Raw genomic sequence first — 14,265 nt, 5'->3', positions numbered from 1 at the left:
CCGCCCGGGGGCCGCCGCCATCTTGGCCGGTGGGCGCGCGTAATTGGCGGCCGCTGATTGGCTGTGGGCGGGCGAGGGGCAGCGCCGTCCGGGCGCCGGCGGCGCGCGCTTCCGCAGCTCAGGCGCCTTCCGATTGGGAGGAATTGTGGGCATGGTGGTCCGTTCCCGGTGGCTGGGTGAGGGTGCACAGGTGGGAGGGAGGTTGAGATCTACTGACAGCTTTTTACTGAATTTACAACTACAGTCACACGTTACTGAGATTCAGAGTAGTGTGGGTTTCGTAGTTATTTGTCAAGAAGAGGAGATAAAGTTAATTATTCGAAGATGATGGTATGTGTATAGAAAAATTAAAATACGAAAAATTATTACAATAATAAAGGAATTGGCAGGGTTGCTAGACACAAAGTCCATATTCAAAGATAAATCGTTTCAATAAATAGTAACAAACAAAAACAAATTTAAAGAAATGATTTTAAATAAGATAAGGTAGCAAATAATTGCACATAAATTAAACCAAAGATGTCACTCCTACAGACCTTCTTATACTGTTATGGGTTCTGATATTAAATATTGTTACAATTTAGTTCTTCCCCAGTTGATTTATACGTTCAATGCAAATATGCCCGCAGTCTCAGTAGGTTGTGTGTGACAAGATTATTCTAAAATTTATCTAGAAATGCAGAGGGTGGCACCAACGGTTGGCATAAGGGCTACGTTGATGGATTCCCACGTAGCCGACCACAGTCTGAGTCCTGGACCTGGTGACTTAAACTCATGCTGGGCGCGTGTGCGTGCGTGTCCAAGATCCCGAGAGGAGAGTGGAGGAGAAGGGATTGCGGTGTGGCCATTCCCCCCCCCCCAGGGGGATTTCTCGCTTCCCGTCTCTGTCTCTCTTCCTGGTGAGCGCACACACCCTATAGCAAAAAACTCTCCAAATTAAATAAATAAGTAAAGAAAAAGAAAAGAAAAAAATAAAGAGGGCAACAATATCCAAAAAACCTGAAGATTTCCTGAAGATTTCTTGAAGATTAGTGAGGTTGGTTATTTACGATGCATCAAAATTATATGATGTTTTGGTGGTTAAGATTATGTTAAAATGGTGAAAGAACAGATATACAAGATGGAAGAAACAATAGATAGTCCAGAAACAGATCTCTAAATAAATGGAAACTAGATTCAGAGGTGATCCTCTTGAGCAATGGAAAAAGAACTTTCATAAAGAAGAAGTGCTTGGTCAATGGAAAATGAAAGAAACCATATTCCCAAGTAAAGAGAAAATGGATTATAAATTTAATTGTAAATATACAATAATATTTTAGAAGTTGATATAAATTGTCTTTATGACGGAATGAATTTTAAATAGAAAGAAAAGTTCTTCAACCATAAAGAAAATAATTATAAATTTGGCTATAATAAATTGACATTTGAGAACTTCTGTCATTCAAAGATGACATTAGAAAATGAAAGGCAAAGCACTGATTGGGAGGAAATATTTTTACGATGTATAATTAAGGGACTATATATATATAATATATAGAGAACTGATATAAATTGCTAAGAAAATGATTGATCATTGATAAGAAAAATGGATGAGACACTTGAATGGGAAAATCCAAATGATCAATGAACTTTTGAGAAGATGCTTAATTCCATTTTTAATCAGGAAAATGCACACACAAACCATATCAGAATAGAATTAAAAAGACAATACAGGGATCAAGGAAATAATCCAATGGAAACTGTCATATACTGCTGATAAAAGTATAACTTGGTCCAGCCACTTGGGAAATAATTTTTGATCCAACAATCCCACTTCTAGAAATACATCCAGTAAATATGCAGAGGCTTGTTTATAAAGATAAATTTTATAAAACTGCTTTTGACAGTAAAATTCAAAATTACCCCCAACCGTGAGTGAACCAAATGCCTTTCAAAATTCACATGGTACATATATTGAACTATAATCAGACAGCAAAATAATTACACAAAAAGGAAAATAAACCACAGCACTGTGTACCAGCATGGATAAAGCTCATTAACATAAAGTTGAGGAAAAAGAGGCTGAACTTTCCTCCTTCCCATTGTGTCTCCATAATACTAATAAATAAATCCTCTGTGAATTCTGATAGGCAAATTCAATTATTTTGTTCAAAGGATATAAGCCTGTGTTAAAACTGTAAAGAAAAATCTGGGAAGCAATTATCATGAGTCAGGAAAATGGTTACTCTTGCGATGGAAGGAAGAACAGTAATAGGTAGAGGGAGGGGAGTATCTTAGGTATTTATTGACTTTGTTCATTTTCTTTATTCTGGTTGGGTGTAGGAGTGTTTATTTTGTGATAATTCTTTGAACTGCACATTCTGTTTTGTGTACTTTTCCATGCCTGTATCATACTTATTAATAAAGATCTTTTTTTTTTTTTTTGGAGAGGTTTTTGCTACAGGGTGCATGCACTTGCAAGAAATATGGAGAGAGACAGAGAGATAGAAAGCGAAAAATCACCCCCCAGGGGGGATGACCACACTGCAATCCTTTCTCCTCCATTCTCCTCTCAGGATCTTGAAAATGCACGCACATGCACCCGGCATCAGTTTAAGCCAACAGGTCCGGGACTCGAACCATGGTCAACTACATGGGAGTTCAGCGACATAGCCATTACACTAACTGCTGGTTAGCGTACCAAGAAACTGATATATATTTTTTATCTCTGTAACTTACTCTTTTCAGGCAATCAGTTTCACTGACAGGAACCCTAGAACTAAATTTGAGGCTCAGGTCTAGCAATTATTACATGTATACCATCATGACTAATTCATTCTTTTTCCTTTTACTAATGCTTTTCCTTGCTGCTGTTGTTTCTAACCTACATATATTTAAGCTATCTTTTATAGTTATATATCTACAATTTGATTCGATTGTTTGGAAAACGGTAATATTAAATCTCTCAAATTTCAAATTAATTACTGAACCTTTACCTGTCTAAATTAGTAGAAATATAATTTCTCTCAGGGATTACTCCTACCTATTAACATATCAAAAATACTGTAAGCATTAAAAAAATGAAAAAAGATTTAACTAACACAAAGAAATGCCAAACTCACATTTATAAAATAGCTAAAGAAATTACAAAAATGTAACGATGCTTATAGGAGTAATAGCTGTGTAGTAATCTTTTAAAGCATAGTCATTCTGTAAATAACTGGAGTGAGTTCCCATAACTGCTGAAATTCTGTATTGTCTCAGTAACCGTAGTAAAAAGGAATAACCTTAGCCTAAAGTACAGACATGTGTTATCGTAGAACACCTGGAATGGTTGTAATATGTAACATTATGTGGCAGAGGTACTATCATAAACATTACTTTGAAAGTTACTTACTTTATACAATCTCTTACAGTTCTAAATATACTTTCTCTTATTAAATGTATTTCCCAAGTATAATTTTTGAAAAAAGTATAGTATAATCAACTTGTTAATCAATGTTTTTTTTCCTTTTTCTTTTTTGCCAGAGGGCATATGTGCTCACCAGAGAGAGACAGGAAGTAGAAAGGGAGAGGGAAAGTGAGAAAGCACCCCCATGGTGGATGGTCATGCTGTAATCCCGTCTTCTCTCCCTCCTGTTTGGATTTTGGACACACATGCACATGCACCCAAAGTGTTTTTCAAGCTGCTTGATATGGAACTTGAGCTGCAGAGTCAGTCATTTAGGATCAATATAGTTCAAAACTCTCAAACATAGCATTTCTAGGCATTTGAATAATTTAAACATATAAGTGAAGTTTTAGAACTAAAAACTCTTTTAAAGACCAAAGTAAAACTCTTTCTTATTTTTCTACAGACATTATTCATAAATTTGATGGTGATTATTAAGCCAAAAATTGAGACTGAAAATTTGTGTTGCTAGGGAGCCTCTATGCATGTGATTGCTTCTTCACTTGTAGTATCACGATATTATCTACTGGATCAATGGCTAACTCTGTGGTATTTGTTTCAAGAAGAAACTACAACATCCTGGTTATGTAATTATATTTATGTTATGTACACAGAGCTCCAGCTCCAAATTTATTGGGATACAATTGGCAGAATCAATTGGTTAAATAAGCAACAAAATGAGTAAAGGTCCTCACCCCCCAGCCTTGTTACTATATTTCTTCCCCAAAATGCACTCGGGTAAGTCCTGGGCCCCTCTTTGCTTAGTCCTGACCTACTTGCAATTGTAACTGGAACCACCTACCGTGCTTAACTGCTCTTTCAATAGCCATTGCCTAGGCAATTGAGTCTGGCCAGATGGTCCCAGTGAGGCAAAAGTGAGTGGACTAGAGTAGGCACCTGACTCTAGGAACCAATTTATAGGCTGGGTATCCACCCTGTCACAAAAGTATACATCGAGACGATCATATTGTCTTTTGGAAATCTGAATTAAGCACTTGCTATAGCACTCTATGTAAAAGGATGGGTAGCCAGAAACTAAGAAGCCAGCTGAGAGTGGAACAGAAGAAGGAGCAAAACTGTGCAGACTGAGAACCACTGGGATGAATACCTATGGAGTCCTAGAAATCTAAAGCCATTTGGCTCCAGTGTCCTAGGCCAGTTTCCATTGTGATTCTAATCATTTTCCTTTCTCTTTCAGTGTGAGCCCTTACAATAATTTTCCTTTCCTTGTGCTACTTAAGGTAGATGGTCTCTATTCCTTATATTCCTACAAAAGCTGAACTAAAGCATAGCAAAAATGCTATGCTAGATATCAAGAGTTAAAATCTGTTTTTTCCCTCAGTTACTAGAGGCATGAATTGGGAATACAGAAATGCTAGCTACCTATTTCACATTCCCCCTTGTATTTCTTTTGTTTGGAATAGTTGATGTATTATAATTTACTTTTGATTCATGACTGTTTACAAACAGCTTGTGAAGTTACTAAAAATTTATCATTAACTCTTAGGAGCTTGTATGAGCTGTCTACAGCACATCATTTATTCTGTTACCTCTCATTGTCCTTTCTCCAGATTAAGTAATCTCAGTTTCTTTGATATTTTTCTCATCTTACCTATTTTTCAAAACTTTCATCAATTTTAAGTTTCTCAATTCAGTGGTGAGCTGAGACAAGGACCTAGAGAGTACTATGTTGTAGGTTATCGGCTTAAAAATGAAGCCAAGCAGTAAATGGTAAAGGAAAAGAAAGCCTCGGGCAATTTAGTAGACTGAAAAATTAGAAGATTGCTGGGCAAGGCAGCTCTACCACAGGAAGGATCCTTTCTAACCATGTCACCCTAGGGAGTTCAGTCTGTGAATGTCAGGAGGAGAACAGAAGGGAAGCAGGTTATCCGGTTCTGGAGTGGACATATTTTTGCACACCATGCTTTTTGCAAGCACCACTTACCAGCAGCACTAACTGAATTCAACTCCACTGATCACTTCAGGGACCAACCCCCATCTGGCCTATATCTCTCCAGGAATAATGGCTGTGCGCATCATAGAGGAAATCTGAAAAGGCATTTTCCTCCACTAATTTAAGTAAAAGCTGATGGGAAAACAAACAAACAAAACCTCTTAGCAGCTCCAAAATGCCTTATTTGGGGTTAATAATTTTTTTTTTTTCTCCTGACCATAATGGAAGTTAGTCATCATCTATGTGTTTTTACTTTAATAAATACCAGGAAAATGGCCTGATATTAAAACTAGTCCTTGACATCTTCAAGCAGCAGGGTCCAGATCATTCATCCTGTCACCATAATTTTAACTTAAAACTCTCCTAAACTGTCCTGTAGACTGTTAACATTTCTTTATGTTGTGGTGAAAATAGAATCCTAACATTAGGAGAGGAAAGAAGAATCTAGGGAATATAACATGTGTTGTATAGACACACTTATACGTGAGTATGCTGACCTGTATTACTGCTCCAAGGTGATGTTGGAAAGAGAAATGGGTTTTCTATTCAGATTGATATTTTATTTTTTTTTTTTTTGAGGATTTGTATTTTGGCCTTTACAAGGAAAAGAAAAACTAAAAAATATTTTTTCTTACTTTTGTCTTCCTTTGTTTCTTTCTCTTTCTTTGTTTCTTTCTCTCTCTTTTTCTCTTTCCTTCTCTTTCTTAATTGCCAGAGGGCACATACACTCCCCAGAGAGACAGAAAGAGAGAACAATAGAGAAAGAGAGAGAGAACGCATCTCCCAACAGGATGTGGCCATGCTACAACCCCTTCTCCTCCATTTATCCATCCTGTATGGATTTTGAACATGCACACATGCACATGGCATGTTTTCAGGTCATCAGGGTCAGGATTTGAATGCCAGTTGGATATGTGGGCTCTGCCTCCTTTTTTTTTTTTTTTTTTTTAGAGTTTTTTTGCCCTAAGGTACATGTACTCACTGAAGAGAACGAGAGCGACAGAAACAGGAAAAGCAAGAAACACCCCTCCCAGAGAGGATGGCCACACCGCAGTCCCTTCTCCTCCCTGGATCTTGGACACCCATACACATGTGCCTGGTGTGAGTTTCAAGCCATTTGGTTGAGGAACTGTGGTCAGTCATGTGGGAGTCCAGCAACATAACCACTATGCCATCTGCTGGTCTCAAGATCCAGCTTCTTTAAACACTGGGCTATAGGAATGGTTCAGCACGTTAGATTTTTTTTTTGGAGAGGTTTTTGCCGTAGGGTGCATGCACTCACCAGAAAGACAGAGAGAGACAGAAAGACAGAAAGCTAGAAATCATCCCCTTGGTGGGATGGCCATGCCTCAATCCTTTCTCTATTCTCCTCTCGGGATCCTGGGCACACACGCACACACGCCCAGCATGAGTTTAAGTCACTGGTTCTGGGACTTGAACTGCAGTCGACTACATGGGAGTCCAGAGACATAGCCATTACGCTAACTGCTGGTCCCAGCACTTTAGTTTTTTAAAGAATTGTTTATTTACTTTTATCTGTTGTTATCACTTATTTTTAAAATTTAAGACAGAGAGGGACGGAGAAAGGGAAAGCAAGAAAGCAAGCCGCCAGGTCCAGGACTCGAACCATGGTCAGCCGCTGGGTGTCCAGTGCCTTAACCACCACACCACCTACCACCCCTTTGCAGCACTTTATTTTAAAGTAGACTTTGCAAGATGATTTTTCCCAACTGTAGTCTCTCTGAGCACATTTAAGGCAGGCTAGGCTAAGCTGTGATGTTCAATGTTCAGGGGTGTGTTAACTGCATTTTTGGCATACAGTATTCTAAATATATGATGAGTTTATTGGAACATAACCTCACAGTGAGTTGAGGAACATTTGCATACAGTCACATGTCACTTAAACAATGAGGATACATTCTAAAAAATATGTTGTTAGATGATTTTGTGGTACAAACATCATAGGGCATACTTATGTACTACAAACCTGGATGGTATAGCATGCCATATACCTAAGCTATATGGCATGGTCTAATATACTCTTATGGGACTATTGTCAGATATATGGTTTGTCATTGAGATGTCATTGTGTGACATATAACTAGACACACGCATGCATACACACACACATATACATGCATGTACACAGAAAAAATATATGAAATCTTTAATCTATCTGAAGTTCAGTTTTGTGTATGAGGGGAAGATCTGTCTTAATTTTTTTTCTGAAAGAATAGTGAAATTTCTTACTATACCCATCAGTAAAATGCATTTTTAGTTAGAATTACATTTGGCCTTCACAAAGACCTGATATAGAGTGACTTAGACCAGTGGTTCTCAGACTTTTAAACAAGCATCATAATCTCCTGGCGGGCTTGATAAAACCGAGATTGGTGGGCCTCTCCTCCCAAGTAAAATGATAGTGTTAGCCTTGTAAGTGTTGTGCATAGAAAGCCAGATCAGATCGCACATGGCTGACCACAGTTCACATCCCAGACTGGTGGCTTGAAAAACACACCAGATGTTTGTCCATACCCTAACACTGATAGAGTAGCAATATGGAGGACAGAGGGTCACACTCTGACCATATACCAGTGGGGGCGGCTCACTCTTTCTAGTCCTGCTATCATTTTGTGAGTGCATGTGTCTCTAGCAATAAAAAAAAGTATATTAAGTTATAATCATGGAAACTATAAGGAAGAGATATGTAATATTATAAGATTGAATAAAGGGGATAAGTGGACTTAGACATAGAGACCAGGCAGACTTTGACTCTTTCATTGTCCATCTGGTTGCTTGATACAGTATTTTGTAATATTTGAGTGTCATGAGCTCTGAAGTTGTTTCTATGGTTTGGACAATGATTTGTCCCCCAAATTTCATGTGTTGGCAGTTTTTCCCCCAATGTAATGGCAATAAAAGATGACAAAACCTTTAAGATGTGAAGACTGGTGGGCAATATCTGGATCAGGAAGGCATCACTTTCACAAATAGATGAATACAGTCTTTTGAGAGGGGGTAAATTCTCACTCTCCTGAGAATGGGTTAGTTTCTGTGACAGTGGGTTGTTAAAAAAAACTAAGAGCTACTACCCTCAGGTCTCTCTAAACACAGTTTTGCTGACTTTTTCACTCTTCCCTGCCATGTGTTATGGCACCAGAAGCTACTCTGATACTACCACCATGTCTTTGGACTTCTCAGCCACCAGAATGATGAGCCAGATAAACTTCTGTTCTTTATCAATCATGCATTCTCAGGTATTTCTACTTAGCAACACAATAATGGACTGTGGCAGTTGTTTAAGACTCCATAGCAACAACTCACTGACTTTTGTCTTAAAGGGAAATATTTATCTCATGTATTTGGCCCTAATCATCTTCCAAGTAAGCCAGGCCAATCCAGAGATTTTAAGAGAGATTTTTGCTATTGGGTGCATGTGCTCGTCAGAGAGAGACAGAGAGAAACAGAGAGAGGCAGAGAGACAGAAAGTAAGAAATCACTCCATAGGGGGATGACCACATTGCATTCCCTTCTCTTCCATTCTCCTCCCAAGATCTTGGGCATGCACACACACGCGCTCGGCATGAGTATCAAGTCACAAGTCCAGGACTTGAACTGTGGTCGACTATGTGAGAGTCCAGCGATGTAACTACTACTCTATCTGCTGGTCCTGGTAGCGCCTTTTATAATGATTCTGAGGATATTATTTGTTTTAAAATGTAAACATAAGAAAACAAACATTCCATCAGCAATAACAAAAACTTTGTCCAGCCTTCAAAAATCCATTTTTATAACTTTTCTGAAATCTAATGATTTTTTGTGCACTTAAGAACTTAATTTTCTACCTTCGATTCTTGATGAGAGGATACATTTGTCCCTTGATTTGACAAAATGACTTTCACTGTAGAAGGCACTCTTCATATAGGATGTAGACGGCTCCTTGATGCCAGTGTAATACAGTGGAGCCTATAATGAGCCTTGGTGCTGTGTGTACAACTTCTATCTTCACCCTACAAGTGAAAATAAACATGTGGCTAATCATTGCAGGCACTCCATCTGCACCTTTGGTTGGTACCAAGATATTTTGTTCAATTGAACTTTTGCTTAACAAATAAACTTTTTTACCATTTCAAATATCCTAGCAGCCTTTAGAATTTTCAAAAGGTGTGGATTTCAACAACCAAAGACCCTCTGCCTAGACTTTACCCTTCTGCTCTCCAGGTCTAGCCAGGAACCAGGATAAGTCAATCAACAGCCCTCTATATTTGAGTTCTGAGCAGTCCCATTGAGGGATTTCGACCACTGAAGACCCTCTGCCCAGACTTCATCCTCCTGCTCCCCAGGTCTAGCTAGGAGCCAGACTATAAGTCACCCCCTTCTACATTCCTCTGAATGCTCAGATTTAGTTCCAAAAAATAGAAAAAAACATATAATCCATCAGATGACCAGAAACCACTGCAGAGGCACAAGAAATACGAGAAGCCAAGAAAATCTCTCTCCTCTAATGGAAAAGAATAACTCCTCTTCCTTCACAAAGAATATAAGGGAACTCATAGATATGTCAGATAAAGAATTTAAAGAACCAGCAGTTGGTGTAATGGCTATGTCGTTGGACTCCCACGGAGTCAACCACAGTTTGAGTCCCGGACCTGGTGGCTTAAACTCACATTGGGAGCTTGTGCGTGCATGCCGGAGATCCCAGGAGGAGAATAGAGGAGAAGGGATTGCGGCGTGGCCATCCCCACTGGGGGGTGATTTCTTGCTTTCTGTCTCTCTCTGTCTTCCTGGCAAGCGCATTTTCCCTATTGCAAAAACCTCTCCCCCCCAAAAAAGAATTTAAATAGTGACAAAACTAACAGAGATGCAAGAGAATAGAAACAATGAGCTCCAGAAGATGCAGGAGAAAAGAAACACCAAGTTCCAGGAGGTGAGGAAGTTCTTGCATAATCTGAAAGAGGAGATACACATCATAAAAAAGAATCAAACAGAACTGTTAGAGATGAAGGCTATAATACAGAAAATCAAAACTTCCCTTGAAAATATCAAAAGCAGATTAATTAGATCATGCAGAAGATCAAATCTCAGATGTAGAAGATAGAACCTTTCACCTAGAAAAATTCACCAAAAAGACTGAGAAAATAACCTCCCCATGAGAAAAACATAAGAGTAATACTAGATACCATTAAATGCCCAAACATCTGGATCATTGATATTTCCGAAGGTAAAGAGACTAATAAGGGCATTGATAACCTATTCCATGAAATCCTGCAGGAAAACTTTCCAAACCTAGAGAAGCACTCAAATATCCAAACTCAAGAAATACAAAGGACCCCACATAAAATCAACTGAAAATCTTCCCTGAGGCACATCATAGCCAGATTGACCAAAACCAAAAAAAGACAAGATACAGAAAATGGAAAGAGAAATGTCAAATTACTTTCAAAGGATATCCCATAAAGCTAATGTTGGACCTCTCATCAGAAATAATGCAAGCAAGGAAAGAATGGGAAAATACATTCAAAATGTTAAGTGAAAAACTATTTCAACCAAGAATACTATACCCAGAAAAATTATCCTTCACATGGGAAGAAAAGACAAAAACATTCTCAGATAAACAAACCTGAAAGAATTTACTAACACCAGGCCAGCTCTCCAAGAAGTGCCGAAGGGAGTGCTATATCAGGAAAGCTAAAGTCAAACACACAGAAATAAGAGTACAAGAAACAGCCAAGAGAATGGCCAGCTTAAAGGTAGGGACAAGTCCAGAAAGACCAACAGTAACTTAGAATGTTAACTTCCAGAATTTAAATGTAAAGATCAGACCACAGTAACACTGCAAATTCAATAGAAGAGAGAATCATTACATAAGTCTGAACTAGTGAAATAGAATTTTTTTACTTTAGACTAAAACATTACGAATACTCTTCGATGCCGTGATTTCTATATTTAAGGATTTCTGTCTTCTCTTGAACTGTTGATAGGTTCATCTACTTACTTTTTCTCCAATACATAAGTAATACCTTAATTTCCAGGACACTTCGCTCTGCTATAATTTTCAAATATGAGAGTCTTCCTTTGTCTGAATTTGAAATGAGCATATTGGAGGGTGCTTTCAGACAAGGGTCGTGTGTTGAAATTAACCCAAGTCTTTCTACAGTGAATAGGCTTTTTAGCAAAGTCCTGCACTAATGTATTGTTAGAATGGACATTTGTAAAGTATTATGTCAACCTTGTAATCTTTTTCTGTAATAAGAATATGTGTTTCCTTGGGTAACCCCCTTTGGTCTTGAAATCACTCCAGACTTGAAATCACCACTCTGGTCTCTTTTCTGCATTTGTAAGCATATTTGTGTCCATTATAAATTTTCTCATAAACTCCCTTACCCTGGCCTCTTCTGGTATCTACCATTAGTATCTCTATTTCTATTCTTTCAAAGCCTTCAGTTTGGTATATATTAAGCAGGGACATATGATATTTGTCTATCGTAGGCCAGCTTATTTTACTTAGTGTTCTATTGTCTTGGTTTGTCTGCTTTGTGTCAAATGACAAAATTTTTTTTATGACTGAGTAATATTTTGTTGTGTACATATACCATATTTTTCCAATCTATTCATTGTTTGTTGGGTACTTAGGTTGATTCCAATGACTTGGCTATTGTGAATAATGCTGCAGTAAACATGGATGTGCAGAGGTGTCTCCATCTTAGTGATTTTTGTGAGTAAGAAATTGGAATAGATCAAGCAGATCTTCTGCTAGGGTTTTAGAAGGCTTTAATGAAAGTGTCAGCGAGGCAAAGGTCTCATCTGGTGCTCAACTAGGAAGGGTCTGTTTATTTGGAGGGTTGTTGGTAACATTTTGTACCTTGGGGTTCTAGGACTCAAAGCAACCTGATTCTTGAAAGCTGGGAAGGGAATAGAGTGGCAGTCTAGCAGGAAAGAGAAAATGGGCACTACTCTCTTTTGTAATGATGTACCAAGAACCACTTTTGGGGTATCCTATTGGTTAGAAGCAAGTAACAGTTTCTGTTCAAGGGGAGGATTCTATTAAAGAACTGATAACAGGAGACAGATTTATGAGAGTCATACCTCAAACAAGAATTATAACAGGGTGAATCTTCCACACTCTTCCATAAACACCAATAAGAAAATTAAAAAGACAAGCTGCCAACTTGGAGAAAATATTTGCAAATCATACCTCTTAGAATTGGTAAATGATGACTATGATTTGCTTTGGTAAGGTTCATAAACTATTTTTTTTTTAAATTTTGCCAGAGAGCATGTGCATTTACCAGAGAGAGAGAGAGCAGGAAAGTTAGAAGTAGTACCCTCCCCCCCCACCATGGAGGATGGTTAGGCTGCAATCCCTTCTTTTTCATCTCTACCTTTTTTTGGGATTTTGGGCATGGACACACACATATCCCTGCTACGGTTTTCAGGTCACTAGGTGTAGGACTTGAACCCACATGGTTGGCCATGTGGGATATAGTCACCTTAACCCCATAGACAACTGTCTTCAAGAATAGCTTTTAGGGACCAGCAGTTAGCATAATGGCTATGTCACTGGACTCCCACGTAGTCAACCACAGTTTGCATCCCAGACCTGGTGGCTTAAACGCATACCAGGTGCGTGTGCGTGCTTGCCCAAGATCCCGAGAGGAGAATGGAGGAGAAGGGATTGCGGCGTGGCCATCCCCCCGGGGGGTGATTTCTCACTTTCTGTCTCTCTGTCTCTGTCTGTCTGGCGAGTGCACGCACCCTATAGCAAAAACCTCTCAAAAAGAAAAAAAAAAAGAATAGCTTTTATAGCTATAAATAATTATATTTTTAAAAAGATTGGAATGTGTGAAAGAAATCCTAAAAGTGAAATATTTATAATACTGTTTGTACATTGACAAAAAAGTTTGTGATGTGCTAAAGGACTTGTATCTAGAATATGTAAAAAATATTTATGATATTAATAAAAAGACAAACAGCTCAATTAAAAATGGGTGTTTTGGGCCAGTGTGGTGGTTAGGACAGCTGGATTCTCACATAGCCTACTGCATGATTCAAATCCAGACTCAGCTACTTAAAAAACATACCAGGCGTGTGTACACGAGTGCTTAAAATCCCAAGAGGAGAATGGAGGAGAAAGGATTGTGTCATGGCCAACCTTCTAGGAGGCACTCACTCTCTCTCTCTCTCCCTTTCCAGCAAGCACAAGTATCCAATAACAAACTGCAAAACAAAAATGGGTGTTTGAGGCAGAAGCCACCTTCCCTGAAAGTCCACTTTCCCTAATCTTCAGAATCTGTTAATCTGTTATATGACCTGACATAAGGGACTTTTGCTAATGTAATTAAGGTTGTGGATATTAAGATGGGATATTATATTTGAGTGATCTCAATCTGATCACAATAGCCCTCAAAAGCTAGAAACAAGTAAGTAAGCTAGAAGTAGATGAGCTAGCTGGAAAGATATAAACATTTTATTCTATCTAGAAAGATAGTAACAGAAAGATTCAAAATGTGAGAAGAATGCAACTTCCTGTTGCTGGAGAAGTCCACATAGAAATCAAAGGACAGAATTCAGGTACCCTTTAGGAGCAAAGACTGGTCCTTAGATGACAGTCACGTAGGAAGTGGAGATTTCAGTCACATAAGCACAAGGAACTGAATTTGGCTGGCAACCTGAGGGAGCTTGAAGAGGATTATTTCCCAGAGGTTCTAATAAAGAGCATAGTCCTGTTGTCCTTAATGTCAGGCTTGTGAAACCTTGGACAGAAGATCCAGTTGAGCCCCCCTGAACTTTTAGCCTACAGAAATTATTAGATAATAAATTTATTTTGTTTTAAGCAACTAAGTTTGTTGTAATGTGGCAGAAAGTAAAAAATATATATATA

The 14,265-nt window shown here is 38.4% G+C and overlaps 1 long non-coding RNA gene across 2 annotated transcripts in view; it reads left to right on the top strand.

Moving 5' to 3' along the window:
* LOC106734118 (uncharacterized) overlaps positions 1 to 14,265 on the top strand; it is a 116,486-nt gene that overhangs the window by 437 nt on the left and 101,784 nt on the right. The gene's annotated exons all lie outside the window — the stretch shown is intronic.

This window comes from Tupaia chinensis, unplaced genomic scaffold (genome assembly GCF_000334495.1).
Source record: "Tupaia chinensis unplaced genomic scaffold, TupChi_1.0 Scaffold148723_1, whole genome shotgun sequence".
Lineage (NCBI taxonomy): Eukaryota > Metazoa > Chordata > Mammalia > Scandentia > Tupaiidae > Tupaia > Tupaia belangeri.
Note: the sequence above shows the minus strand (reverse complement) of the source record. Positions and strands in the feature narration are given on the sequence as shown.